The sequence below is a fragment of the Parus major genome, chromosome 7 (genome assembly GCF_001522545.3).
Source record: "Parus major isolate Abel chromosome 7, Parus_major1.1, whole genome shotgun sequence".
Lineage (NCBI taxonomy): Eukaryota > Metazoa > Chordata > Aves > Passeriformes > Paridae > Parus > Parus major.
The window spans coordinates 21,197,311-21,224,426 of NC_031776.1; the positions used below are offsets into that span (position 1 = coordinate 21,197,311).

At 35.5% G+C, this 27,116-nt stretch overlaps 1 long non-coding RNA gene across 1 annotated transcript; it reads left to right on the forward strand.

Moving 5' to 3' along the window:
* Positions 1-336: 336 nt before the first annotated feature.
* On the forward strand, positions 337-24,307 carry LOC107207461. Its single transcript, XR_001522769.2, has 5 exons — positions 337-410; positions 865-983; positions 8,274-8,387; positions 17,527-17,646; positions 21,442-24,307. It is a non-coding gene; the product is annotated as an uncharacterized LOC107207461 (long non-coding RNA).
* Positions 24,308-27,116: the final 2,809 nt, after the last annotated feature.

The window sequence follows — 27,116 nt, forward strand, 5'->3', positions numbered from 1 at the left end:
CTGAACAAAGATAAAGCTAGGAAAAAAAATAAAAAGTTTACACTGTTTTTGTACTGCCTTTCTATTTTTCCAAAAGGAAGCAGGAGGTTGGGGCCTGATCAGACAGAAGTCAAGCAAAGATTCCTTTTGCTTTGGATCGGGTACTTTGGAAAGAAAGAAATCCTGCTAAATAAATATCAAATAGTGATGAGTGTTAATGGGGGTTTAAGAGACAAAGCGTCCAGTTTGAAGCACTTATTGGCGATGTCTACACTATCACCACTTGCCAAAAACATTTCCATCATTGTGCAATGGTTGAGATTTATAGCTGACTTCCAGCATTTTAATCTAACCCAGCTCAGAGCAGGTGAGAAGCTGGCTGAATGCATCTCATTGAGATGATTTTGGGGATGACAGGATTGTTCATAAATGTAAGTTAAATAGAATAAGCAATTTCATTTAGAAGAAATTAGTTGACAAAAAGGCAAAGGAAAGGGAGAAAACTGAGTGGGGTTTTTAATATAGTCAAAATTTTAAAAATGGATTTTTTATCTTAGTATTTTCCCTTAAAAATTGGTCTATTTTTAATTTAAAAAAAAACATTAAAATGGAAGAATCCTGAAAGGGAATAAAATTTTTTGGTTTAGGACAAGTGAAATTGTTTAGGACAACATATAATTAGTTATGACTGTTGTTATGTGATTCATGTGTCAGTCTGTAAACTCCACTGTTTATACAGCTCCCAAATAGGTAATACACTTCTAACCAAAATGACCAGCCAGTATTCTGGGTCTCATTGGCATCTCTCTATTAGAATGTGAAGCTGACTGTATGAATCATGTTTGTTTTTTGTTTTTTGTTTTTTTTAATCCCATTGATTTACAGTGATTATACAAAGATCTTCCTTGAATTTAGTCAGAACAAGCAGTTTTCATATTACCGGTTGCAAGCCTAACAGCATTCCCTGAAAAAACACTCTATTTTTTGGTTGCTGGTTTGCCATGGTAAGTTTGCTATTTGCCGTGGTAAATTTATTTATTTTGTTTTTTATTTCCCTTTGTTGCTGTTGTTTTGTTTGTTTGTTTGGTCAATTGATTGGTTTGGGCTTTTTTTTTTTTTCTCTTGTTACTTTCTCCTGGTTTTAGATGTTATATAGGTGTTTATGTTTATAGACTAGTCTGACCTTTGTGTTAAAATGTAGAGTGTATACAATATGCATACACCATTATATCCAAAGGTCTGTAGGTTCACTGAAAGAAAACTAGTTCCTGACCTTACAGTGATTGTTCATCAATCTGGGAAGGTGAGGAATGAAAGCTTCATACCAGAAGTTGTATTTTCTTGTATGTAGCTCCTGCAAAAGTACTGGAATGTCTGTCTCAGATGATGAAGAGTCAAGGTAGTGATCTATTTATACTGCACTCAAACAGAACTCCAGTAAAGTCGATGATCTACATGAAAACCCACAGATCAGTATTAGAAAAATACGGAAGATTGTGTCTCGATTTTCAAATGAATAGTGTCCTCTTAATTTATATATGCCTCAAAGCCTTTTAAGTTTTCTGGCACGGAGTAATCAAAACCTAGTATAATCAAGTCAGTTTTCAAATTTCCAAACCAAAAGATTCCATGCAGTATATACAGCAGTGATCCTTTATGAGGTACTATAAAAATCCAAATTCTGCTTTATCTATGTGGCCTTTCGTCAAGAAAATTTATGCTCTCTTGCTGGTTGAAATGTGTTAGCTGACACTCTTCTTCACCAGAAAAGGCTTGGACTGAGTCATGATCAAGGATGGGATATCTTATATTGGAATGGCTGCAGTAGTTCCCTACCCACACTGCAGGAACAGTTCAGACTCTGATGTAACAGCTACAGAATTGCAAATAAGAGCTTGGCATTTGTGTAATAAACTTTAGCAGTTCAACTACTGCTTTGTGAGAAGTGGAGCCAGCTCTGTAGTCAGAGTAGGAATCTCTAAGAGAAGCAAGAAAAAGAGGGGTGAGAAACACTGAAATTGCCTCAACTTAAACCATCCCCACTTGTAAATCAGATCCCTATGGTGTCTTGACTGTTGTGATGTGTATCCAGCAGGACACTTTGGAATGAAAGACAGTGCAGTATGACACATATTCTGTTATTGCTTGGATGAACTTGGGGTGGTAGGAGCAACTACTTAACTTCATACAATAATATTGCCTATGGCTAGTCTGAGATTCAAAGTCCAGTGGAAAATGAGTTTGGCACTATAGGGAAAGAGTTCTTGTAGCTACAAAATTAAGGCAAGTAGTAGCACATTGTCTCAGAGAACAGTGGTATGGTTTTACAGAAAAAGGAATGAATACTTGGGGACACAGTTTTAAGTATGGCACAAATACAGTTTTCCCAAATGTCAGAATCATGCAGCAAAGACTTGAACAATGGCAGACAATGACTAGAAAGATGAAAAGCCTCCCTGGTTACCTGGAATACTTAAGCATGACATTCCTAGCTCAGTAGGGAAGGACTGAGGCTCAACAAATTGTCTGCTGTCTAATTGTCTCTTGGCTCAACTTGGAAAATGCAAATAGAACTAGACTGCAAAAATTGGTTCAAGAAGCCCTAACAGGATATCAAGCATTAAGCAGTATACAGCAGATGGTAAAAAAAAAATAAATTAAAAAGCAGTCTTCTTAAAGTTCACAATAGTCTAGGGAGTTAGAAAATGGCAGGTGGAGCAGGAACTATAACAGGTTATGGATTGTCAATAATTTCCTTTTCAGTGGCAATGAAACTGCTCTTGAAATCACCAAAAGGTTATAGAGATACACTGTAACTGGATGACAAATACCTCAAATGACAACTGACATGAAGATGTAACAACTAGAAGAACTACAAAGTAATATTCTGAATTAATATTTATAAACTAATATGGAATTATTTCTGATCAGTCCCAAAAATCTTGGGTATAGATGCACTTAAAGAATGCACAAAACAAACACAGGCTCAAAATCAAGACAATTAAGCAGCTAAATACTTAGCATTAAATACAGAGCATTATTATCAAGATCACCAGTGTCCTTCATTAGTGTGCAAAGGACAAAAACTACGCCTCAAGATACTTGTAGTTTATAATCAAAATAAATGCTGCAGCATGGAAATAAACAGCGAATTTGATAGGAGGCTATGCATTTGAAGAGTGCATAGTGATGCAGAGGGCAAAATGTGTACACAAACAATTCTGTGTTTTTATCTGCACTGGATGAATATTTTATTTACCTCTGCTGACTTCTTCACTCCCTGGAAGAATACTCTCACTGGTGTACAAGTTGTAAAAACACACAATTCCTGATAGCAAAGAAGAACTTTTAAAACATTTTAAACATTTTTAAAAATATTTTCCTGACCTCCTTATCCTCTCATTGTGGTAGGCAACTGCCTACATCCCCTATACTTCAAGTCAGGAATCCTGTCTTTACTAGAATTGACATACTGACAGCAGAACAAGAAAAAAAGAAATGGAAATTACTGTCGAGCTGATAAAAAACGAGTGCAGGACGTTGTACAGTTTCAAGGAAATGTAGAAGAAAATGAGAATGCTGTTATCTCAGGTAGCCTGCATTAGCCTGAAACAGTGGTACCAAAGACAGATGTGAATTTTTCTTCAGCATTAACTGCAAAATATAATTGCGACCACTTTAATACTAATAGTGTTAACTGTGCCATTCCTGAATCGTTTACCACATACATGCATTACAGCACCACTTCATTACTGTTGACTTACTTGGTATGTGCTAATGTTTCATTCCTCTTAAATGATGATTTAGAAAAATACTGCAGGAGCCTGCACAATGTCCAAAAGCAGAAAGGCACAAGGAACAATGTCAGAATCAAACAAAAAATTGCTTCTTTCAGATACCATTTCTAGACTTTTAAACAGCTCATTAATCTCTGATATCTACTTATCATGATATTGTTTTTCCATTGCAACATAAGAAGTCTGGTAGCTTTAGGCTTCCCTTCCCCACTCAGAACTTATGAGGAATTTTTAAAATATTTATGGCAAAGCCTACCAGTTGGAAATCAATTTGGGATGTTAAAAAGGAGCCAAGCAAAACTGAACTGCTGATAAGGAATAATTTCACTAAACTCTAGCCTAGAGGAAGAAGCCTGTGAACAGACCACTGCCACAGAAAGCTGAGAGTCTCAGAGGGCTATTATCTTTCCAGAATGGGTATGTTTGGAACAATGAAAGTTATGTATTAACAGACAAAAATTAAATTCCCTCACCTCGTCTAAAATTGTAACAGAATGTGTCAAATCCATTCAAGTCCTCATGCCCAGTAAACTCACCTACAGGAGATGGCTTATTCTTTCTCTTTATTTTACAGGAAGCTGTTTGCCTTTCTGTCTTAGCAGGTGTTAGAGTCCAAATATATGGGTGGTTTTTCAACCTTTATTTAAAACAACTGATAATTTGGGCAAAATTCTTGTAAGTCAAAAGAACCTGTACTGCAGCAATCTCAACATGGCACATAAAAAGGAAAAGCACTAGTTATTTAGAGCATTGGAAGAAATCCTACTTGTGTTTTCTTGCTGATAACTCAACTCACAGAGAAAAAGATGTTTCTCCTTAGGAAGCAAAGTCTCTCCTGCCCAAGGGACTTGGCAGGGAATAGGTGACAGGCCATGCCAGTGAAGAGAAAATTTTAGGTAATTCATTTTTATACCAATAGTTTTCTGTCCTTTCCACAATATGGTGATGTCCTTAAAGATCATTTGGCAGGCTCCTCTAAAGACCACTTTTGCATATGACTGTGTATACATGTATATATGTATATATACACGCACATGTGTATTTATACACACACATGTAAGCATGAGCAAATGTGTATTTGTCAGAGATGTCTTGACTCCCCAAAAATTGCAGAAGAAAACCAAGGTGCTTGAATTTAGTGGGTGGAAAGTGGCTTAGAAATAGGACAGTTTACCAAATTACGGTGGTCCCATCCCACAGAATGTTGTCCTTTCTTTGCAAGCTGTATAAATTCAGCCTTCAGCTACATTTTCAACTTCGATTCCTTGTCACATTTCTCATTTCTGTCTCTCTGCTCAGCCAATGACAGCAGTGCCAATCCTCCAGTTGTTAAATCTATCTGAAAGCTTCCCCCCTCCTACTTTATATCACCCTCAAAGTGATTTTTGCAGTCTCTCCTCCAGAAAGAGTGAATTTGAACACAAAGACAGAATATTTGAGCCAACGAGAGAAGTAAAAAGAGAATCCTTGAAGTCTTTTCTTTAACTCATGTTATCTCATGCACATTACAGGAAGGAGAATGTCCCTTTAAATAGTTTGGGAGCCCTCTAGTGATTCTTCCTATCTTTCACTGAAAAATTGTGAGATCCTCCCCCCTACCATTACAGGTAGAGCGGAGAGGCCTTTCTACATAGATGATGTTCCTAGTGTTTGCCATCCCATGAAGCCACTGTTATTTTTGAAAATTCTTAACCTAGCACAGAAAATCTGAATAAAATGCTTTCCTTCCTCCAGTCATCATTGTTTGTCCATTTTATTAATAACTTAAATTGTTGTTTTATAAAGTTGGAATATCTGGAAGATCAGCAACTTAAATCTTTGCAGTATTTTGTCTTGGTTTGCAAAGGACCTTCAGGGCAGAACCCCACGTACATGTGTGCTAGTGTGTGCTGCAAATCCTTCCTTCTGAGCTGTCAAGAACTAGAGTGTAAATCCTGAGCCTTCAGATTATGGCAAGAGATGAACCTTTTGCTATTCTGCCATTACAAACCATAAGCTCTTATAAAATATATTTTTAGGACTCCTATTGAATCGCACAGTATGTAGCATAATGTAATCAATACAAGAAGCTGCATATAAATAATCTGTTTGGATTCTCACACATTTTAAGATGAGAGAGGGCACCATTCCCAGCAGTACTCCCCCCCTCCCTCAGAGTTCACACCTTTTATGGGGGAAAATGATTGTAAAGTATTCATTTAAGCCAATAACCAAAGCTTATGTTATTCATTTCTCAGTGATATACATAGTGCTCTTTTTGTATACTATTAACTGTGGACATATGTTTTTCATTTGACTATGTTACTTACACACACAATTCTTTTAAAAAATATGTAAAATATAACAGCTGCTGTAAAAAAAATATTTTTAGATCTCTGAAGTGCCTAACGAGCTGCAGTGCACAACAAAAATGGTTTTGTCTTTATAACTTGTCCATTGTAAGATACTATGGAAGACTAATCTATTTGGTCATCTCCCTGGAAGGGGGCAAATTGACACAGTTTTAATATGACAATATGCTTCTGTGGGGTGTATTCCTTGGCTGTAACAGCAAGGTCTTGATCATTCACTGCATCAAAGCAATGATACAAACAATGGATCAGCCAACTTTTAAAACAGCAGTATAAAAGCAATTGTAAAGACACCAACTGTATCATCTGAGCTCTGCTTTGACATTGCTGTTTTCTGACGGCATAAATATACCTATTTCCTGCCAGTGTAAGTGAGAGATTAAGGGTAAATATAGAAAACCTAAAGTTTGCTTTGGATTAGAACTTTTTTCTTTATGAATTATTGAATAAATCAAATATCCTTGGTTCTTATCCCAACAGAGTGTGATGATTGCTAGTTTGAAAAAATGTAGCAAGAGCAAACGTTGGCAAGAATGAAGCATTATAATGTGATGTCTACAGAGAGTTAGAGATAGGGAGGATTATCAGTTACAGGCAATGCTATCAATATTGGTAGAAGATATTTAAACTGTAATTCTACCTAGATTAGGGTACTTAAAAGGGATGTTTGTGGCTTGAAAACAACCTGTGTCAGCCTATTTTAAGGGAATAATTGCACCACTAGTTAATACATAGATGCAGATTATTCCATTGCAACACATTTGACTGCTACCATGTGAGGAAATGGCAAGTATGGAAAAATGCCAAAACTGTATGTCTTCTTCCTTCTCTTCCAGTTGATAAGACAGGAGAACTAAGATGCCTTTTTTGAAATCAGTCATGTGGTATCTGGAGAATAGGATGAGAAAACAAAATCTTTTTGTGAAGATCCCAATCATACAGTGGCAGAGAACATACTGGGGAGGAGTCTGCTCTCAGAAGAGCTCTGACATTCTCAGCAGCAGCTGCAGAACCATTCTGCAAATTTTCTGCTGCAGTCTCATGGGGAGCCATGATCATCACTTGCACAAGGTCCTGCCCTGACCGGTTCTGCTAAAACAACTCGCATCATTCAAGTTAAATATCTAGACAGTGTTTGTCATGTTTTTGTTTCTCCTACATTTCTGTTGCATTTGTCTTGATGTTTCCAAAGTGATAAGTCAAATGTATTCAAAGAAGTTTGGGTGTTCAGTGCTGTGTAGACAATGTCACCAAAGCACATCCATTCCACTTCAAAAGTGTCCAGGGTGTACTGTACAGATAGCTAATCCAAGTTTCCTTGAAAATGCTTTCCTTTTAAGAAAAATTTCACTTAGTGATATCATGTTGATTTCATATCTGAAGACTGCATAATCAGGCAGGGCAGTTCTTCCATTGGATGATTCAGTGGATGTCAGTAAGTGCCTGCACTGATTTGTTCCAAGATTTAAGTTTAAAGGACTGAAAATGAAGGGAGGGCAGGTTCCTCAGGGAATGTCTGTACTCAGCAGTTAAATACAATATATTGTCCCGAGCTAGTGCTGACCAGCCTACAAACTGACCAGCCGTGTTAGCACGATTTTGCAGTTCAGTAAAATCCTTGACTCCCAGTAGTGAGCCCTGGCTGCAGCTCAGTGCCATGATGATGCGGATACATTGCTTTGCTTCCAGAGCAGGATCTGCTGTGCTCTGTTGTGTGGGAGTCACTGAACTCTAGTATGGCTTCTAGCTGATGGAAAGTCATCTGTGATCCTGAATTTTGTGTGAGCAGATTTTGCAATTGCAACTGCTCTTGAATCTGTACCTACAGCTTTGTTGGGTTTTTTATCATCTCAAAAGCCTGAAGGAATGGTAGATCAACTTGATTTCAACACCAAACACACATGTTCTAGCAGTGTCACTCAACCATACTCCCTTACAAGATAGAGATGAAGAAGATGAGGGAAAGCTGGCATACTTGGACTTGAGAAAGAGCATAATTTCTAAGGGAGTTTTTAAATTTTTCAGTGATTAAAAAGAAAGCCTGGGAGGGTCTGACTAGTAAGGGTAAAGTTTGATTCGTTAAAGTTCAAATGAATGATTTTATTACTTCCCATTTCTGTAACTTTCCTTCTTTCTTTTCTTCTAGTATCACAGAATCACAGAATGGTTTGATTTGGGTTGGAAGGGACCTTAAAGATGATGTAGCGTCAATGTATCTTACAAAAGAGCACATGACCTGTCTGCTGGATTTCTTTAGTAGGTAAATACCAGTTATATCATACTGGTCATAACTGTGTTTACTACACGTTGCTATTTTACAACTAATCTGTGAAAATGAGAACAATTAAAACAATGAAAGTTCAACCCAATGCACTGATCTATACTTTTTGTCTCTTGGTCTTTTCTGAAAAACTTCCAGTTCTGTTTATATACAGCAAAGATTACTTCAGAACTGATGTTTCTGAAACAAATCTGGCAGATGCAAAGGTTAGGAAAAGACCAAGAGAGAAGACAAGGAAACTTTAAATGAATTATCCCATTTTTCAGCAGAGAACATATTAGATTAAGCTATGCTTTTCCAGAATTAAGCAATATTACCAGGCACAGGTCTTTACAAATGCTTTGATAATATGCTTCCCCCTCACATGCCAGCTACATTAGAAACAAGCAAATACATTTTTAGTAACTACTGCAGAATTTTTAAATCTTTTTCTGCTAGCAGAATAATTTTTTTATGGGCTCTGATTTTGCCAGATTTATATAAACTGAACTGGCTGGCACTGACTTACTTTCTATATTAATTACACTGAAATTCCCTTTTTCTAGCTGAATAAATAAATAACATAACCAAGAAGTGTCTTGATGAACAATTGAGACATCAGAAAAATATGGTCAACTTCCTTTTTCATCCATGGACTAACCAAACTTCATTACTGAAGGAAAGATATGTTGCTGCAAGATAATGTTTATGGACCATATTGAAATTTTCTTCTCAAATATTTTGTACAAGTTTTAGGGTAGATTGAGGTCAAATGCAGCACAAATTATTCAGGCTTTATGCAAAGCAAAATGATGGCATCCATCACTCTAAATTTAACCCTAAACCAGGACACATGAGCACAGCTCTGAGTTTGATTTAATGGGCAGTGCCTTGCTTGGCACTTGCAGTGCCACTTGGTCTTGGCAACACATTGGCAAGGTCCTATGGCCTTTGGCTCTGACCTGACTCCTGGTTTTTTGTGGAATACAACCATACATGTGATGCATTTTCTAGCTGATAAGGAGAACAAATTCTGTTTCTGTTTCTATTCTGCTGCACAATGCTGTTAGTATCATTCCTCAGTGCTGTCAGTATCATTTTTTCCTTTCTAATTCCATTTCAAAATGTCTTTACTGGAAACTGATCCAAAGAGAAAGAACATATATATAGCAACTGTCCAAGACATTTTTCACAAATACAGTGCAGAAAGACTCTTCCAAGTCTTGTCCAACTGAGTGGGGAAAAGCTTGATCTCATTTATACTGATTGTCATGAATACCTGAGAATTGTTAAAGCACAACACAAGCCAATATTTTTTTGGTTCCATCTCCTGCTGGTGGTGAAAAAAATACATGCATTTTCTGTCCATGTGTAACCTCATTCCCAAGGCTGCTTTTAGAGCTTTTACCTTGTTAAAATGCTGAAACAAATTTCTTACATGAAAATCAGACCTATTTTGAACAACTCCTCATACAATACTGATCCATCTGTACTAGATCACTCATTAAAGTTTGAATGATGAATTTTCATTCCTCCACCTTTTTCTCCATATATTGATGCATTGTAATCAATGTGAAGGTTAAGCCAGTGAAATCCAAATCCTTCAAGATTTCAAGTCTGCATTAAAAACGCAGAATTTAAACAATTTTAGCTGCCGGACATGTCTGATTTCTATATTTCAAATATTCATATCTCTATCATATAGATCTTCGCATTTTTTAATAAGTGAATGAAAATACCTTTTGGGGAATAAAGTGATATGTTTTAAAGGCATTTGTTTACTTTTTCTGTAAGCTCCTGAGATGGCTAACATACTAGTTGTTAATCACACCATCTGTTCAAGCAGTGTTTGACTAAATGAATCAATTCATACTTTTTCTTCTTAAAGCAGTTTTTTACAGAACAATATGTTTGTGTCTATTACCCCATCATTTGGCAATGTGATATGAGATATTTTAATTTTCCTATTTATTGTGCAAGGATTTTCAATCTCCAAATATTTTTTTTAAATATGCATACAGCACAGAAAAGCTGTGTCTATTGATTTCTGTAGCATTGCAAACACTGGAAAAATCTGTTCCATTCTGCTGTCAAATTTCAACCATCTGATTATATTTAAATGAGTTATTTCAACATGTTTCATTTGAATGACCGTCACTCCGGCGATTCCTCCTGTGTACCGAAGATGGCAGTGATGCACAACCTACCCACCTTCGAGGAGCTCACGCACATTTTAGATACTGGTTCCAGGAATCAGCAAATTAAGGGGGAAATGTTCTGCAAATGGGAATGGAAACCTTTTGTGGTCGTCCGTGTCTCAGTTGTCTCTGATCAGCTTACATTCACAGCATTCCAATGGAAATTCCAGCTAAATATGGAAACTGGAGCTTGAAATAAATATAAACCCAAGCTTAGAAAGACTAACCAAGCTGGTTTAAAATTTGTTTTTATATGCCCTTCCTAGCTCCATCTGAAAGAAAAAATCATCAGTTTCTATGAATCATATCTTGGTCATTCCTGAAACGTCATATGAAAGGCTTTAAGTTTTGAGTGACTGTGGGTAATTTCTAATTCCTCTGAAGCTTTGCACAAATATGTTCCTCATTCTAGTTTAACTTAAGCTAATGTTTTGTAGATTCAGAGGAGGAATGCTGGCCTGAGCACCAGGGACACTATGACAATTAATAAAATAATTTCAGAAAAAAAAATATGATTGTAGCCACACCAGTAGTACAAACAAATAAAATGAAAATAAATAAAAAATACCTTAAGTATAATTTAACAAATAATCCTGAACCAAAAATGACTGAATTACTTCCTAATATCATATACTCAATGTACCTTGATACTGCAGAGGAATCAGAGTGAATGGTTCCTAAAATCTATGTTCTATTTACATGGTCACTCAAGAAACTTCAAATCATTTTCCTCACTGTTGTGATACCAGTGTCCAGAGAGTTTGCTTTTCAAGAATGGTAATTGTGATCTCAGTTAATATGTAGTTAATAATTATATGTTACAGATAAAAATGGTTCAAAATTTGTTTCTCATTCATATTTATTTTCCAGTCTGAGCCTTATTTGTGTAAATTCATGTATAGTTAGATTACGTGGCCAGACTAGTTTCTGAAGGATTGCATGGTAGAATAGAAAAACATTTACTAAGTAATGAAGAATGATGCCAAGATGGTCTTAATAGAGTCTTCATCCTCCCTTGGTTTGTCTGGTTTTCTTTATTGACCATTTGGGGTTTTTTGTCAATAGCAGAGAAAGAAAGTAAAAGGGTGAACGTGTCTGTGAATGATGTATCAAAATTTATATTATAATCAGTAATTATAAATTAAAATCAGTATATGATTATGAATGGAACATTATTATGTCTCTGGATGATAAATACAGCAGAAGTCTGTCAGTAATGTAGGCATCAGACAGGTGTATATAGTGAGGAGTAGGTTCATGGCCTTGAATTGGCACTGAATGTGAACTGCAAGCCACTGAAAGATATGCAATAATACATGTATTGTTTTCTCAGGTGTCCTGGTAAAGTGATAAGCTGCTGAATTATTTTATACAAGGTGGAGATTTTGTATTTAATTTTAGTTACTAGTTAACATCGTCTGCTCTGAATGTGTTGCATGAGTCATTGTGAGATGACTCCTCTGAGCAAATGGATTATTTCAAAAGAAGACATTCTTTCACCCTTCAAACCTCCTTTCAAATCTAAATATTTAGCATTTAGAAAATATGATCCACTGTGTTGCTTTGAATGACAAAACTTACTTGACAGTGGAGGGGCCCATCCTTTCAGTGAGAGGCCACACAGCTTCCCTTAGGTCTTGGTGAAATTTCAGTTCGAACCAGCCACTGTTCATTCCAATATGGGTGATATTAATGTATAATGGCATTTGTTTCATGTCATTGACTTTTTCTACTGGAGACATGTTATTCTCATGTAATTGGCAATGAAGGTGTTTCATTGTCTTCCCCATTCCTAATGGCTCATCTGTAAAAGTAGAGAGAGGAAGGAGGAAGGGAGGGAAGAGGAAGGATGGCCATACACTTGTAGGTCTCTGGGAGTTTAAGGCAGTTTCTGTGGTTCACTTGTCATCTTGAGGTCACCAACACCTTATCAAGTATATGAAAGCTTAGCCCTTAGCACAGAGGGCAATACAGAGACTGAAATTAAGGTTCCAATTTTAAAGCCTTAGAGAAGTCTTATTGGGAATATCTCCCTTGAATCTTGATCCTTCTCTTTCATAGATATATGTAAGCTACATCCAAGTATTTTAATTCGTCTGTGTTATATTTTACTTAACTGATTATAAAAAACCTTGACTTTTGATTTTTCAAGAAATTTTTCAAAATTATGTATTCTCTCCATTTAAGGGGTTATGTCTTTTTACAATATACTTTTAAATGTGGGTGTAAGGTAAAATTAGTAAGTCATTTGTCACATCAGATCACATCAGATCACTGAGAAGCTCATCCTGAGCTATAGTATCAGAATGAAACTGCTCCTACACTGCTTTATCTGGTTAATTAAAAAGGCTATCTAGGGAGTTCATGTCAACTTGAATAATGATGCTGCCTTTCTGTACATATTAGAATTCTCCTTGAAAAATCTAGTAAATAGCATTGCCATGTTGAGATTGGAGTCTTTATTCAGGAGGTAGATTGAGTCTGCCATTTTGAAAGGGAAAGATATATGATTTTCTTCAAAACAAAAGCAATTCTCCTGAGTCAATTAAATTTACCTTCTTTACATCAATAATCTGACAAATTTGACTTCCTTACCATTTATGTCTCTTTTGCAATTTTCTTCTTCACTGGATGGAGACATTCCTTAAGATTTCTAAATGTTCTTGATCTTTTTGATAGTGCAGCATTTAAAATTATCAAATCTTGCAAGCATAAAATCTCTCGTATTGTAACCAGATCACCTTATTGCTCTTATATGCTACGAGCTGACTTTGTGCAGTCCTTATTCATATGGTTGACTGCTAACTCATAAATAAATCCCAGAAATCTCTGTGGAATCATTTTTGTAAGTGCATGTAAATAGAAAATAGATATGTCACATTTTGTATGTAAAAAATAATAATGTGAGTTGTTAGTCTTTTGTTGCAACAGGTCTCCTTTAGGTTTCTTACAGATCTTTTCTAAAGATTTTTCAAAAATGGATTATTTTCTCTCTAAAATGTTGATTTTACTGAGACAGTAATTTTGAGTCCATTGAATTATTTAAAAAGTTATTAAAGAATTTTAATTATACAATGTCATGATTTTACTGAAAACTGGATTGTACTAAATGACAATTTTAATAGTCATAATTTAATTTGCTTTTTGCAATAAAGGAAAAAAATAAAGTAAACAGCTTTAAAAAAAAAGAAACACGGTCCAAAATGAGATCTTGAAAATTTGGAAGACTTTGAATTATTTAATACTTTTACAAGATTACTTGTTTTGGATGCCTGTTATTGTCAAGTTAGAAACTAAACTATGTCCAGTGATGTATGGCAATAATATTTCATTTATTCTAAGGAAAATTGTCATTGGTCTATATAGATAATAACAATTTTTCAATATGCTTTGAATTTTTTACTGTTGCTGACTAGAAAAAGGAGACAAAAGTGAAAATACTATCTAACTGATCCCAATGAAGGACAGCCAAACAGAAAAGGAATCTTTAAATTTTTAGGTTGTGTCTGCACTGAAAGCTAGAATGTCAGTCTAATTTTATTACTCCTCCTCCAAATCTTCCAATTAAAGATTTTGAAGGTCTGTGTAATTTCTTCCCATATTGGTGCAATAGCATAAGGTGTAAGGAAAGGTGTTTGCTCTAAAGGATGCCATGGGAGTGATGGAGAGTCTGTCAGCAGGGAAATAAGAGAGTCAAATTGAAATTTATAAAGTTCTCAATTATATTTTGATATTTTAAGCTCTGGAACATCAGAAAATATTAGTTGTTGTTCTTCTTATTATTGTGTCTTACCCTGGCTTTTCATCCCATGTGAAAGATACAATACTTTTTGGTAAATAGGAAGATTTTAATCCCAAAAATAGAAGTAATTTTGTAGAAGGTATCCTAAATCTGTTTTGGCAAAAAGTCACACCCTTGTTATTGACCAATAATAGAAACAGATTTTTATGAGTTTTAATATAATTGCTCCAAAGAATCATTTTCTATCAGATTCTCTTTACCGTACATCACACTCAGAAAATAACTCACAGGTGCAATCTCTAAATTAGCGTGCTTATGCTATTTTCAGCATCATGCTGCTAATTCATTATGTCTTCCCCTCTACCTCTACTGGTGCTTAGATGATAAACTAAAGGTGTTTAAGTTATGTTTATGGCAGAATAGAGGGGAATTAGATAAGAAGAAGTAAGAAAGAGGATGAATGAGATGGTGTAACACTACTTTGATGATGAAAATGCTTTGTTAGGTCCATGTAATGTCTGATTCTCTACCATCTTCAGGCCATACATACTCTGCTCTTCACTGAATCACATATTTGTTAATTTTATACCATTCCCTGTGCTTTTGCTCCCAGTTATCTTTGTCTGTGGTGGTGGAAACCTTCTAGCAGCTTGAGAGTCTCTAACTTCCAGTGTTCTCCTATTTTAGAGAAAATTCTTGATGTATTCTGTAAGAGACAATATTCAATAAAAAGCAAATGTTAATTGCTTGAAACATTTCCTACAGGCATTGTTAATTCCATAGACTTATTTTTATAACAAAAGGGCTACACAGAGAATTTTTTTCAGTCAGTTGCTTTTTCCTGTATTAGTTTGCAGGTAAACGTTTTCTTTATCCTTCTACAGGGCCTCTAAGAATCAAATTTCTTGTACATTTTATTTAAGTACTGTAGAAATATTCCATTTGCAATTTAAATTGATTACATCTCAAAGCAGAGAATAAAAGGAAATAATGATGACAGGAAGATCTGTTTACAAAAACACTGCAAATGTGGTGATGCATTATTCAAGGACAAACATTTCCTTCATGCAGTGCAAGGACCTGGTAAGTTCCTGGATACTGTCATACTACTGCAATAGCAGTGATGTAGCTATAGTAGAATTAAATCTCATTTTGTTTCCCTTGCTTTGGTGTCCTTAGTATCTGTCTTTATTCATTTATGTAGAAATGAAATCTCTTGTGGACTCAGCATAATACCCCCTCCCTATTTTCAGACCAGTTTGCCAAGAGTTTCTAAGCATTTAAGTGAATCTTGTACAGGAAGTGCAGTATTGAGACTATATGTGGGCTAGGCTACACAGGAAGGCTTTTGATCCTTCTAGAGTCTTCCACTCTAGACAAGAGTGAAGACAAAAATAATGTTTCAGAATCATGACAAACAAGGATGCAGGTGTTGCAGTAAAGACTTGTCATTGGTTCCCCCAACAAAGACTTTGGCTAGAAAGGTAAGACCTTTGGCTAGAGGTATGACCATGGAATCAGCATTTCTACAAGGATGGAGGGAAGCCCAGCTCTACTGGATTTCAAGGCACAGTAACATGACTGCATGATCACCCGTGGCTGTTGGGTTTTCTGTTATCAAAATGAGTGTTATTGTAAAATATGATGTCTCATGCTATTTCAGGCAATGCTTCAGCATTCACTCTTTCCCTATAAAACTGACTAATCTGCTTTTATGTAGAGCATTGAATGGAGAGGGACTAACAGTTTCCCACATACTTACTGAAAGCTTCTCCTGTGGGGTTTATATGGTCTGTAGAAAATGAACACGAAATTCCACTTAGTTGTCTTTCTGCCTTGGAAGAGCAGTATCCTCTAGGTCTTGTTTTAGCCAGACAGTTTGATATTTAATTCTTCAAAAGATAACCGAGAGAGGGGGATGTACCTACACTCAGGGTATATGAATATAAATTACAGATGCCAAAGCACTGTATTTCCTAGAGTACAAGATGCATGTATTATTTATTTGTTATTTTGTGCTCACTTCAATTGTTTTCATAATTAGTGTTTCTAACTTTACACTACAGAATATGAACTCTGTATGAGTTTTAACTGCATATATTTTTGCTTCTGTTCTTTTCAAAGCAAAAAGTTATGGCAAGGCAGTTTTATATTATTACATCGTCTCAAGGGACTTAAGTAAAAAAAGTCTGTGAAACACTGCACTAAATCACCAGTCAATGAGGCCACTCACAGTACATAAACTTAGCTGTGTTCATAAGCCTTTTCTGGGTCAGGGCAAAGAATGTATTCACTTGCCAGTACTGCCTTAAAGACAACTTAGCAAACAAAAGATTCAAGCACAACTAGAAAAGCATCATTCTTATGAAGACACTTGACATTCCCTGAATCATCCACACCCCAAAAAATCAGTCCACACCTGTAAAGCAGACTAAACTGAAAGCAGTTTAAATATGTTCAAGTAAAAGAAGTTCAAATATTTGCAAATATTAAGCAATTGTTCTATGTACTTCTAATTCATCTGATTGCATTAAATTTGAATGCACAAAGGTCTCTCAGTATCACTGAGAAAACTGAAAACTTGATAAGCTCTGAACCTTGCTATGTTCACTGAAAATGTGTAACTGTACATTCAGTAGGTCTGTAGTAATTCTAAATATATTATCTTTTCATACTTCAGGTTCCTTAGGCTTCATACACAGTGTAATTAACTTCTATGAACTGAGAATAACCTTTGTTGTTCATTCAATACAGAATCCTCTCAGTGCAGCTAACATACCAAGTTATGTTTGTGTTAAAAAAGTTTGTTTATTATTAAAAAAGTTATTGCTTTAGCCAGGTATTTGTACTACAGATTATATGAATTGGGAAAAATAATCTATGTGTCAATATTGCCAAGTTACACACTGAAGTATTAAAGATATAGTGGAAGTATTAAAGATATATTAAAAATTGATTTGTAATGGAAATTCTGATTGTAAAGAAAGACACTTAAATGGCTGCTCCTCTGTCATTTGAAAAGGAACTATGTCTATAAAACTCAGTCTGTTTTGGTAGGCCATTCCATGCATTCAACTTGACAGCTGAAATTTGTTGTACTCTTTATTTGTTTTAACCATTGACCTTAAGAAGTATGTTCTTGCAATGTTTAGATTTCAAGTTTTTTTGACTGCCCTTAATATTTCTGATTATGATACAGGGAGACAGATGAAAGAACTGGAAATTAGAACCTCTTGAGCTTTCCATTCTCCAGCTTACTAACGCGGTTTCTTGGAAAACTATTATTGAAAGACCTGAAGCTTAGGAGTTTAGCAGATACGTAAGTGATGACAACTTTTGGAAAGGGTCTGTAAACTGCTTTTCAAGGCTTGCATGTTAGGTAAAGCATTTTAAATGCAAAGTACTTATATAGAGTATTGGGAAACGTTGTATTGTATCTTATATACTTTGTGACATTTAAAGAGTATCTTCTATTTCTGTTATGGAAATGCCATGTAAAATCCATTGGATTGCATATGGGTGATATTTCATATTTCACCTGTGCTTGTGTAGGGAGTTGTCGGTTGGTTTCTTTTGTATTCACATTATGTTTCCACTTGATTCTTTCCCTCCAACTGTCTCCCAATTAACTGTGACACAAGAACTCATGTTTATAGATAAGTGGTGAGGAAAAGTTAATCTAGTGTGACAGAATTAATATACAGTTTTATTCTAGGTTCATCTTTAAAATTCTGGTCTCATGGCCACCTATGCCCAGCAGCGGTGCCTGTTGACCCAAGTCCTCATTCTGCCTCTCTGGGGAATGTTGACAAACACATACTAACAGAATACATTTGAATAACATTTGAAAAATATCCTTGCAACTTTTATACATGTATTGTTGGAGAGGTGCTTGTGGTTTGCTTGTGGTTCCAGACTGGTTCCTCCATAATTTTGTACATAAAACTACATTTCTCCCTGCAGTATTTCAACATTTAATGTCTTGGATAAAACAATTATTTTTTTTTTTCCTCTGGGAGGTTAGATATTCTATTTATCTTCCTTCAAGTTGAAGACAAAAAAAAATATGAGGTTTCTTAGTCACCATATATAATTTATAGGAAGGTGAATGAATGCTGTTGAAAATTGCATGTGAATATGATCACTTATTAGTAAGTTTTCTGCTACTTGTTAATTTAATACGACTTGCTTCTAATGCTGATATGAACAATTCATTTACTGATGGGCAATGACTGCATAATTTATTAGGAATACATAAATACCTAAATTAATTTTAAGGCTGTAAATCTGTGCATAAGCAGTTAGTTTGGGCAACATGAGAGATAGTTCTGTGAGTGTTTCTGTGACAAGATGCAAGTAGTAATTAATCTACATACAAACGTGAATTTCCCAGAAGAAGAAATAGGTAACCTAATCACAGTTTGCTTAGGGAGAAGTAAACTAACTAATCCCTATTCTTGGAGAATGCTTTAATGGAAACAGAGAGTATTAATTTGATCCTTCAAGAGTCATTCAGTTTTAAGTTAACAGAGGGGCTATCCAGTAATGTAGTATTAATCATTAGGTTACACACCAGAGCTTCCAGACACTTAATGCCTGGGGTTGGAATGTAATTCAGATAATGTCACTTCAAAAGCAAAAGCCATTTTCCCACTTGAACAAAAGGAGGATGTATATTAGTAAGCAGCAGCACAGGTCCAAGGAGACTTGGTCAGGCAACAGAACAGCTGAAAACATAACAAATTTTGCTCAAAACCACCTCTGTTTTCATTTCATGACCTGTAAGGAAGGACTACTTTATTCACAGTTTTTCACTTTGGATGTTTTGAGGGATGGGCCATGTACCATCTCTCTGGGCGACCTGTGTCAGTGTTTTATCATCCTCATTGTAAAAAGTTGGGGTTCTGAACAGCCTGATCTAGTTGAAGATGTCCCTGCTCATTGCAGGAGGTTGAAATAGATGACCTGTAAATGTCACTTCCAACGCAAAATATTCTCTGATTCTATGAGCACAAAACTCTCCCAGGAAATTTGTGGCAAATAAATTCCTCTGCTCTAGCAAGTCACTGGAGATTTCAATTCCAAATGTCAAATATTGTTGACAGTTACTGAGTTTCCATTAAATTCACCTCTCAAAAATATTTGTATTAATATTTTCTAAAACTCTGAGGAAAATGTCTAGTATGAGGTGCTTCTGGCATGTGTAAAGGACAAAGAAAACTAGGCTACATTCCTTATGGGATTTTCGATTGTTTGTCTCCTTTACAGAGCTATTCCACAGGGTGAGATAAAAGAGGCCACACAAAATTGACACAGATTAGAGATTACAGTGATAGACCATTACAATGATTGTAAGCAACTTTTCTAACTTTCTGCACATCTTTTTATCTTCCCCATACTTGCTGCTTAAAACCTCATTTGAAATCTTACTGAAATTTACATTCATGAAAACATATCTGTGCTTCTGAAACAATAGCATTTTGTCTCCTCAACTCACTAAGAAATTAATACATTCAATAATAAATTCAAAATAATAAACACAAGTAAAAGCTGCATTTAAAATTGTATTGCTACATAATTATCTTGTTTACAGTCTTTCCTACAGCTTTTCTCACAGAAAAATGTAGATTTGGAATCTAACTGGAATAAAAATGCCAGAAAGCTTTGGCAAGACGATGGTTGCTGCATACTTAGGGATATTGCATGGAGAAAGAAATGTGTTTGTAATTAGGGAAACACAGAACAGTTCTGATTACATCTAAGAAAAGCCAAAGAGCATAACTTTCTGAAGGACAGAACATGTAAGCTTAAGTGGATGAAAACTCAGCTTTACACTGAAGTAGTTAAAGGAAATATAGAGCTCCTCACTGAGCTGGTTCAACCAACCAGCTATTTCAGAGTCTTTTATAATCCATTTCTAGATTTGTTCTTGAATTAAGATATACACATTGTTTGCCCTGCAAATTTCAAAAAATTTCACGAGTTTTCTCTTAAAATCTCTGAGTAAAGGTTACAAAAAGCCAGGAAAACATTCTGCTGAAGATAGTAGTAATTTTTTTACTGACCTCAGTAGTCAATAAATAGACAAAATTGACTATATTTTGTTTTTAAATGAATCCAAACTGTGTTTGATTTTGTGAAATATTTAAATGGGAAGTAAAGAGCTGCTGCATCTTTTGAACAGATTTTCATATCTACCTGACCTTTGCTACCCAAGCACTTCTAAAATGTATAAAATATTATACAACATATTACATTAATATACAAAATATTATAAAACATAAACACTCAGTCTGACTAATGTTGGACTATTTAGTGTCACATACTTAGACCTTGAGCCCAAAAACTAAACTGGTGAACTTGGAGAGCTAAAGTAACAGATCTGCTGAACTAACAATGACACAGGAATAACTACATGCGCCTTATCTCTGCTAACAAGTTCTCATTGAGTGAAGCTGATCAATTGTCTTTTATATCTGACCACCAGGAATGTCATATGGAACTTGAGACAGCACAAAAACCTGCATTTTGAGATGGTTTGAGAAAGCTGAAGCTTCTGAGTGAATTCCTTGTAAGATTCTCTGCCTTGATGTGAGACCATGTTTTCATGGCACACAGAACTGACAAATGTGGTACTGCAGTTTAACCTAGCATGAACAGCCAGGTTTCATCAAGGCATCATTATTCTCTGCAAATGCCTGGAGAACTTTAAGTCCTTGGCTTTTCAAAGTGTAGTAGTCAGATCTGACATCTTCCAGTTCCGATTTTTTCTGATGATTTTCTTACCTTACAAATTTCACATCCTATTCATATGGGTAATGACCAAAAAGATTCTAAGCCCTTTGTCTATGGTACTTAAGAGTCTCACTTGTTGAGTGTGCAAATAAAAAAAATGGTAACAATTATATTTTTAAAGCATGAGGGAGGCAATGGAAAATGAAGATATTTCTGTTAAAAAAAACCAAAAAACCAAACAAACAACAACAAAAAAAACCCCAAAAATTAACAAAGCCAGTGTTCTTAAACAGGTTCATGTAAAACACCTGTAGCGCCTCTAGTATTTTAAGTCACATGCATAAGAAAACTGAATCCCATCATCTTTCTTTGCATCCAGGAGAAACTTCCAGAGCAAATGGTTGCAGAATGGAGAAGGGAACAAGACTGAAGTCCTCATGTATGCTTTTTGTAATCAAGCAAGTATTTCTGCCCCTGGAAAAACTGTATCTAAAACAAGGTCTTGAAACAGCTACTTTTCTTATCTCCTTCGAAGCATACTGTATTCTATAGCATACCTAAAAGGCCACACCAATCCTAGATATTAGATCTTCAAATCTTCTATGCATTCTTGGATGGACCTCACTCATATAAGTCATTCTTACTACAAATTAAGGACATACACATTGGTATTTGGTACCAAACCTGTAATCATCTTTGCTAAGCACAAGAAAACCCTTTTTCTTCACATAAGAAATTTGCCCTAAGTCCCTTGCAGCATGTCATGGTTATGTAAGCATATAATTACAAGACAAAACTACTGTTCCTTAGGATTACTTCTTTAAAACATTCTAGGATTTTCCTCTTGCACAACATACACTTATTCCTTCTAGAAAATCTATCCAGATTTGCACATCTATCCAAATATCCATAGAGTGTTCCTGGTTATCCACTTCTAAAGGAGAATTATGAATGTAAACAAAGCCCTTACACTGCTGTTCTGACTACTACAAGCCAGACCAAATATGGGGGACTATTGTAACTTAACCTCTATATTAACAGAGTCTTGTTGGATTCTGTGTGTTCATAACTTATCTTTGGAAAATAATTTTTTGGTTTTTTGAGGCTTGGCTGTACAATACATGTTAATGATACTTTTCTCATTCTGTAACAACCCTAACATTTGTTGTTGTAATTGTCATTATGTGATATAAAGATCAACTGGTATAAAGATGTTTTTCAACAGTTGTAATTACTTTAAAGGATATACTGTAAGGCTTTTGTCTGGAAGCATTTAAAAGCTAATATAAACACACCATTTATTTTCATCAATCATACTTGCTTCTTTTTCTTAGTGCTTTTCCTCTGTTTTAATTTTTTGAACCTTTACTGTCAATAACAACTTCTAATTTTTCCTCTTTTTTTTCACTTCACAGATCAAATCTTTTTGATCTTTTAAGGTTTTCAAGCAATGTTCTGACATGCACTCAAAATCTCTTTATACCACAGTCTCCCTAAATTTATTTTGTTCTTGATTCAAATATAAACAACTATGTTCCCTTTTGTTATTTACAATATACTTAAAAATAGCTTCATGTGAGTGTGGCTAGTATATATACTTCTTATTCTCCCCCAGATCTTCACAAACTGCAACAGTCCCCACAGTTTACTGAGATCTGAGTTGACAGAAGTTGTCGTGGTTTTAAATCTCAGATATATGAGAAGGAGTACCACTTAAATTAAAATCAAACTGCTGTTCCATGAGGGGGATGTTCTGATTTTCAAATGCATAAGACTTGTTGACATGATGACTAAAATGCATAGTCCTTTTTCAAAGCATTTAATCACTTCATTATATACTTTTTCATATTGTATTAGTTCTTTTTGATGCTGTAAATTAATACATGCATAAAAGCAAGCTATAGTCAGCTGGAATGTCTATTGCTATCATTATTCAGAAAAAGGCATACTCACCACCACATTTAATAGACCTTTGTCTGAATAAAAGACAGAAAAAAAAAATCCTTTTTTTTTTGCAACTTGTAAAATCTTGGAGTCTTAAATCTTCCCTCACTTGCAAGAGCAAGTTCTGAGAATTTAAATTGCATCAACCTGAAAGATACTGCAAATACAAGTGCCTCCATGTTTCTTTAGAGCTATAGAACAAAAATGAAAACACTAGCTCTAAATATTTCTTTCTAACAATCTTTAGTGGTTGATTAAATATTTGTGCTGTTCAATAGCAGTTCTGTAGAAGCAGGCTCAATGCTGAGAAACTCACTGAAGTGCAAGACAGAGTCTTATCGTGGTGAAGTGTCGTTAAATTCTGCTTATTTATATGTGAGAAGGCATGGAGCAGTATGTACTGAAGCCCCATCTCTTAGAAAAAGATAAGATTTATTTTCACTAAGAATTTCTTAATTTGGAAATAGTCTATAAACAAAAACAAATCTGGTGTGTGAGTTTTAACATTATTTTCCTCCCTCTGGATATACTTATTTGCTTAGAGAAGTCTGTTTTTGCAGTGGGCACTATGCTCCCCAGCCATGACTTACTGATGACCAGATCACAGCCCACAGTCCTTGATACAGACCAAGGAAGGAAAATGTATTTTAACATGGAAATGTCAAGAAAAGCTGTACTGGTTTACTGGTTTATGACCTTTAATATAGCCTTAGATTTGAAAAATCTTTCTAAACTCCTACCCATATGCTCTGGCTTTTTGTAGTAAAGCAAATGTTTGTGCTGCTGCTCAATATAATCCCCTTTTCCCTTCTCCCACATCTGCTACTGACCAGGCGTTTTCTTCCCTGAGATGTGAGTGCTTAGTTTGAAAAAGACACATCATTTTTAAGACTAGAAGCTGTCATTGTTATTAAAACATTTTACTCAGGGTCAAAATTAGGGTTTAGGAATCTTCCTCAGTGATTTTGGGCAGCTGACTGAATCCCTCCAAGCTTTGGTCTCCTATTTGTAAAAGTGAATAATTATAACGTTTAATTTTAGGAGAAAAGTTTTGTTGCTTATTTTGATTGAAAGGTTTTCCCTTGCACAATACTAGGAAATAATATTATCTCATGAATCTTCCACACATTTCAAATAATGAAAATATTTTTAAAAATAAGAATACTGTCTCAAAATGCTTTAAAATTAAATCATACTTGAACTACTATCTTTGGGGTTTGAATATGTTGTGTATCTTCTGCTGTTTCAGTGTTTGTGGAGAGTGAAATAATAAAGTAGTTGAATAAAAAGTACTAAAGCTTTCCTGCTCTGCCAAGGAGCTCTCCTTGCTGTCACGTTTGTTTGGAAGGCCATGTCTGGACAGAGAACTTATTAAGGCTTATCCATGTACAGAAGCTTCTATTGGTTTAATTATATAAATCACATTTCTGCGGCATGTATAAACACTATGCTGTCCTGTATCTTGGCAGGCACATGTTATTCAATTTGCTTCCAAGATTTCAGGTTGCCGAACATCACGTATTGCATGACCCAAATACAATGGAAAAAATAAAGACCAAAAATTACAACCATCTCCCCATCTCCATAGGTACTGAACCAGGGCTTATCTGGCTCTAGGATTTCTGGGATTTTCTTAGCACTTTTTCAAGAGGAGGAACATTAAAAATCAATTCAAAAAAAAGATTGTCAGCCTCAACAATCATGTGCAGCAGTGGTTTAGCTTGAAAACACACTTTTTTGGAGACAATCTTACGCTACACCTTGTTTCAGTCTAATGAAGGAGAAAGCCACAGATCCTTTGAATTAATTGCTCTTACTTTCAAAAGCAAGCAAAAAAGGCGTTGTTTATACAACAGAATAGATATTCAGTGAGCTGTTTAGAGATACTTAAGGCATGGAGATGTGACCAGTTGCAAAAGATGGGAGGACAGAAAATTCACTTGTATTTCCATCAGCCTGAACAGTTGTGTTGATAACAAACATGCCATTCTGTACACATACATGACAGCCAGAAGTGGCTGCAGAGTTTCTGCATGAAACTATGTGAGTATCCTCTTCTGTCTTCCATGAGAGAGAAAACTTTCAGGGGACCCTACATCAGCATCAGTGGGGCAAGACTGCATTCTGTGTTACTGCCTTCAGGCACAGCTGGCTTTTTTGTAGTAATTTTGCATTGCAAACCAGCTTGGTTTCAGTGTGTCAGCTGTCCAGGTATGGTGGTGGTGGTGGTAGATGTTAGTGGACTGACAGCTGGCCACTGCATACTGTACTAGAAGCAACATCTAATTTCAGGAAAGATTTACTAATACACTGAACTGCACTCCTACTTCCCTGTCTCAGGTGGGAGGTCTGTATGACATGAAGGGAACATTTGTTGGTCATCCAAGATTACAGGTATATGAATACGTGGTAAGGTACAAGAAAAGCTCATGGTATGAGCCAGAGCAAGCCAGCACTTTGTTTTCTCCCAGTAGTGCATATGCAGAGCACCTTATTGCCTGTGGTTGTACAGATGGCAAGTGAGGATGGCAGCGAGGGTTGTATCTGGACTTTCCTGTTAAAAATGGATAGTTCCTGAACTGGCTGCAGAATGTGGAGAATAGGAAGCTGTAAGCGTCCAACACTTGTAAAGGGAAAAGTAGCTGATAAGGCAGTGCCTTCATATCATAATGTCATATTACTACATGGTATATACTTCCTTGTTGGAGCTTGCTGTCTTTCTTAACACCCATAGCAGTTAATTGCAGTTCAACAGAAATATTGTCAGAGTCTGTATACAGCTATGGGAAATGGAGTGGCATTTATTTATTGTGGATAGTTAGCAGGTTTGAGTTGTGCCCTACCTCACAGTTGTTTTGATTTTAAGATATTTTTGTCTCAATTCAAGAGAAATACTGGAATACAGATGGCTGAAAAAGCTGGGTTTAATTTTGTTTGGTGACAGGTTTTACACTGTTTTAATTGATTGTTAAGGCTAAATTCTGTGTATTTGAGATGAGGCCTATATTTTCTATGAGGAGCTTTAATCTCTTTCAATTTAATACGGAGCAAACTCCAGCCTTCAAAAGACATGCCCATTTTATGGTCATGATTTAATCTTTTTTTTTCCTTTACCACAGTACCTGCCAGGAGCTGAGAGCTACAAGGAATGTTCTAATCATTGATTAAATATCTTGCTGCTTCTCATGCTTCTTTCCTTCTTGTTTATAGTTTAAACTCCCACACACATAAACAAACAACCCAACCAATCAACAACAAAACAAAAAACCACTCCAAGCTTTCCAAGGGGAAAGTATAAATGTAATGATTTTCAGGGAAATATATTGTAAATGCAAATTATATCTTTGTATTAAAAGGGCCACTGTGCAAATGCATAGAAATGAGTTTTAAATCTCAGCATCAAGGCTGAGGCAAACACAAGACTAGACAATTGGTTTTTCAAGCTCACAGGATTGTTCTTTGACACTATGTACAGGGGACATTTAAAAATTAAATCCCTTATCATTCTAGACCTTTTCTTAAATATTTTTAGCTTATACAATAGCATCTGGTTTAAAACAGGAAACAGGCTTATAGCTAAATTACTTTTGCACATAAATATTTAAACTCTATATATTGAAATGTGACACCACAAGTTATCACTTCCCGGTATGCAACCTCTTATGCTCTGTTTTACTTTGGCAGATATGAAATATCGTAGAGATATGATAAATGTAAAGTCCTTCTCAGAAAACAAAATAAGTTCACTTACTTTGGAATGCTATAATCTTAATGCAGTATTTCTGATTTTATTGAATTGGCATGTTTTGAGGGTGTTTGTTTTTTCCAAAGGTAATCTGCCTTCACATTTACTTAAAAGTCTGACCTAGTCTGCTCCCTCGTTCAATAGAAGGATATTTGCTGTAGATTTCAGCTGACAGTCTCTATTACAGGAATATGTAATCAAATAGTGTAAATTCTCTTCATTCATGGGATATCTACAAGCTTTAGGAGATAGATTAAGCAGAAAATGTAGTTATGTTATCCTGGAATTCAGTGTTGGGCAGGAAGAGTTCTAGCACCCAAGTAAAATGATCACACTGGCAATTGATATGTTTACTACATTAATGC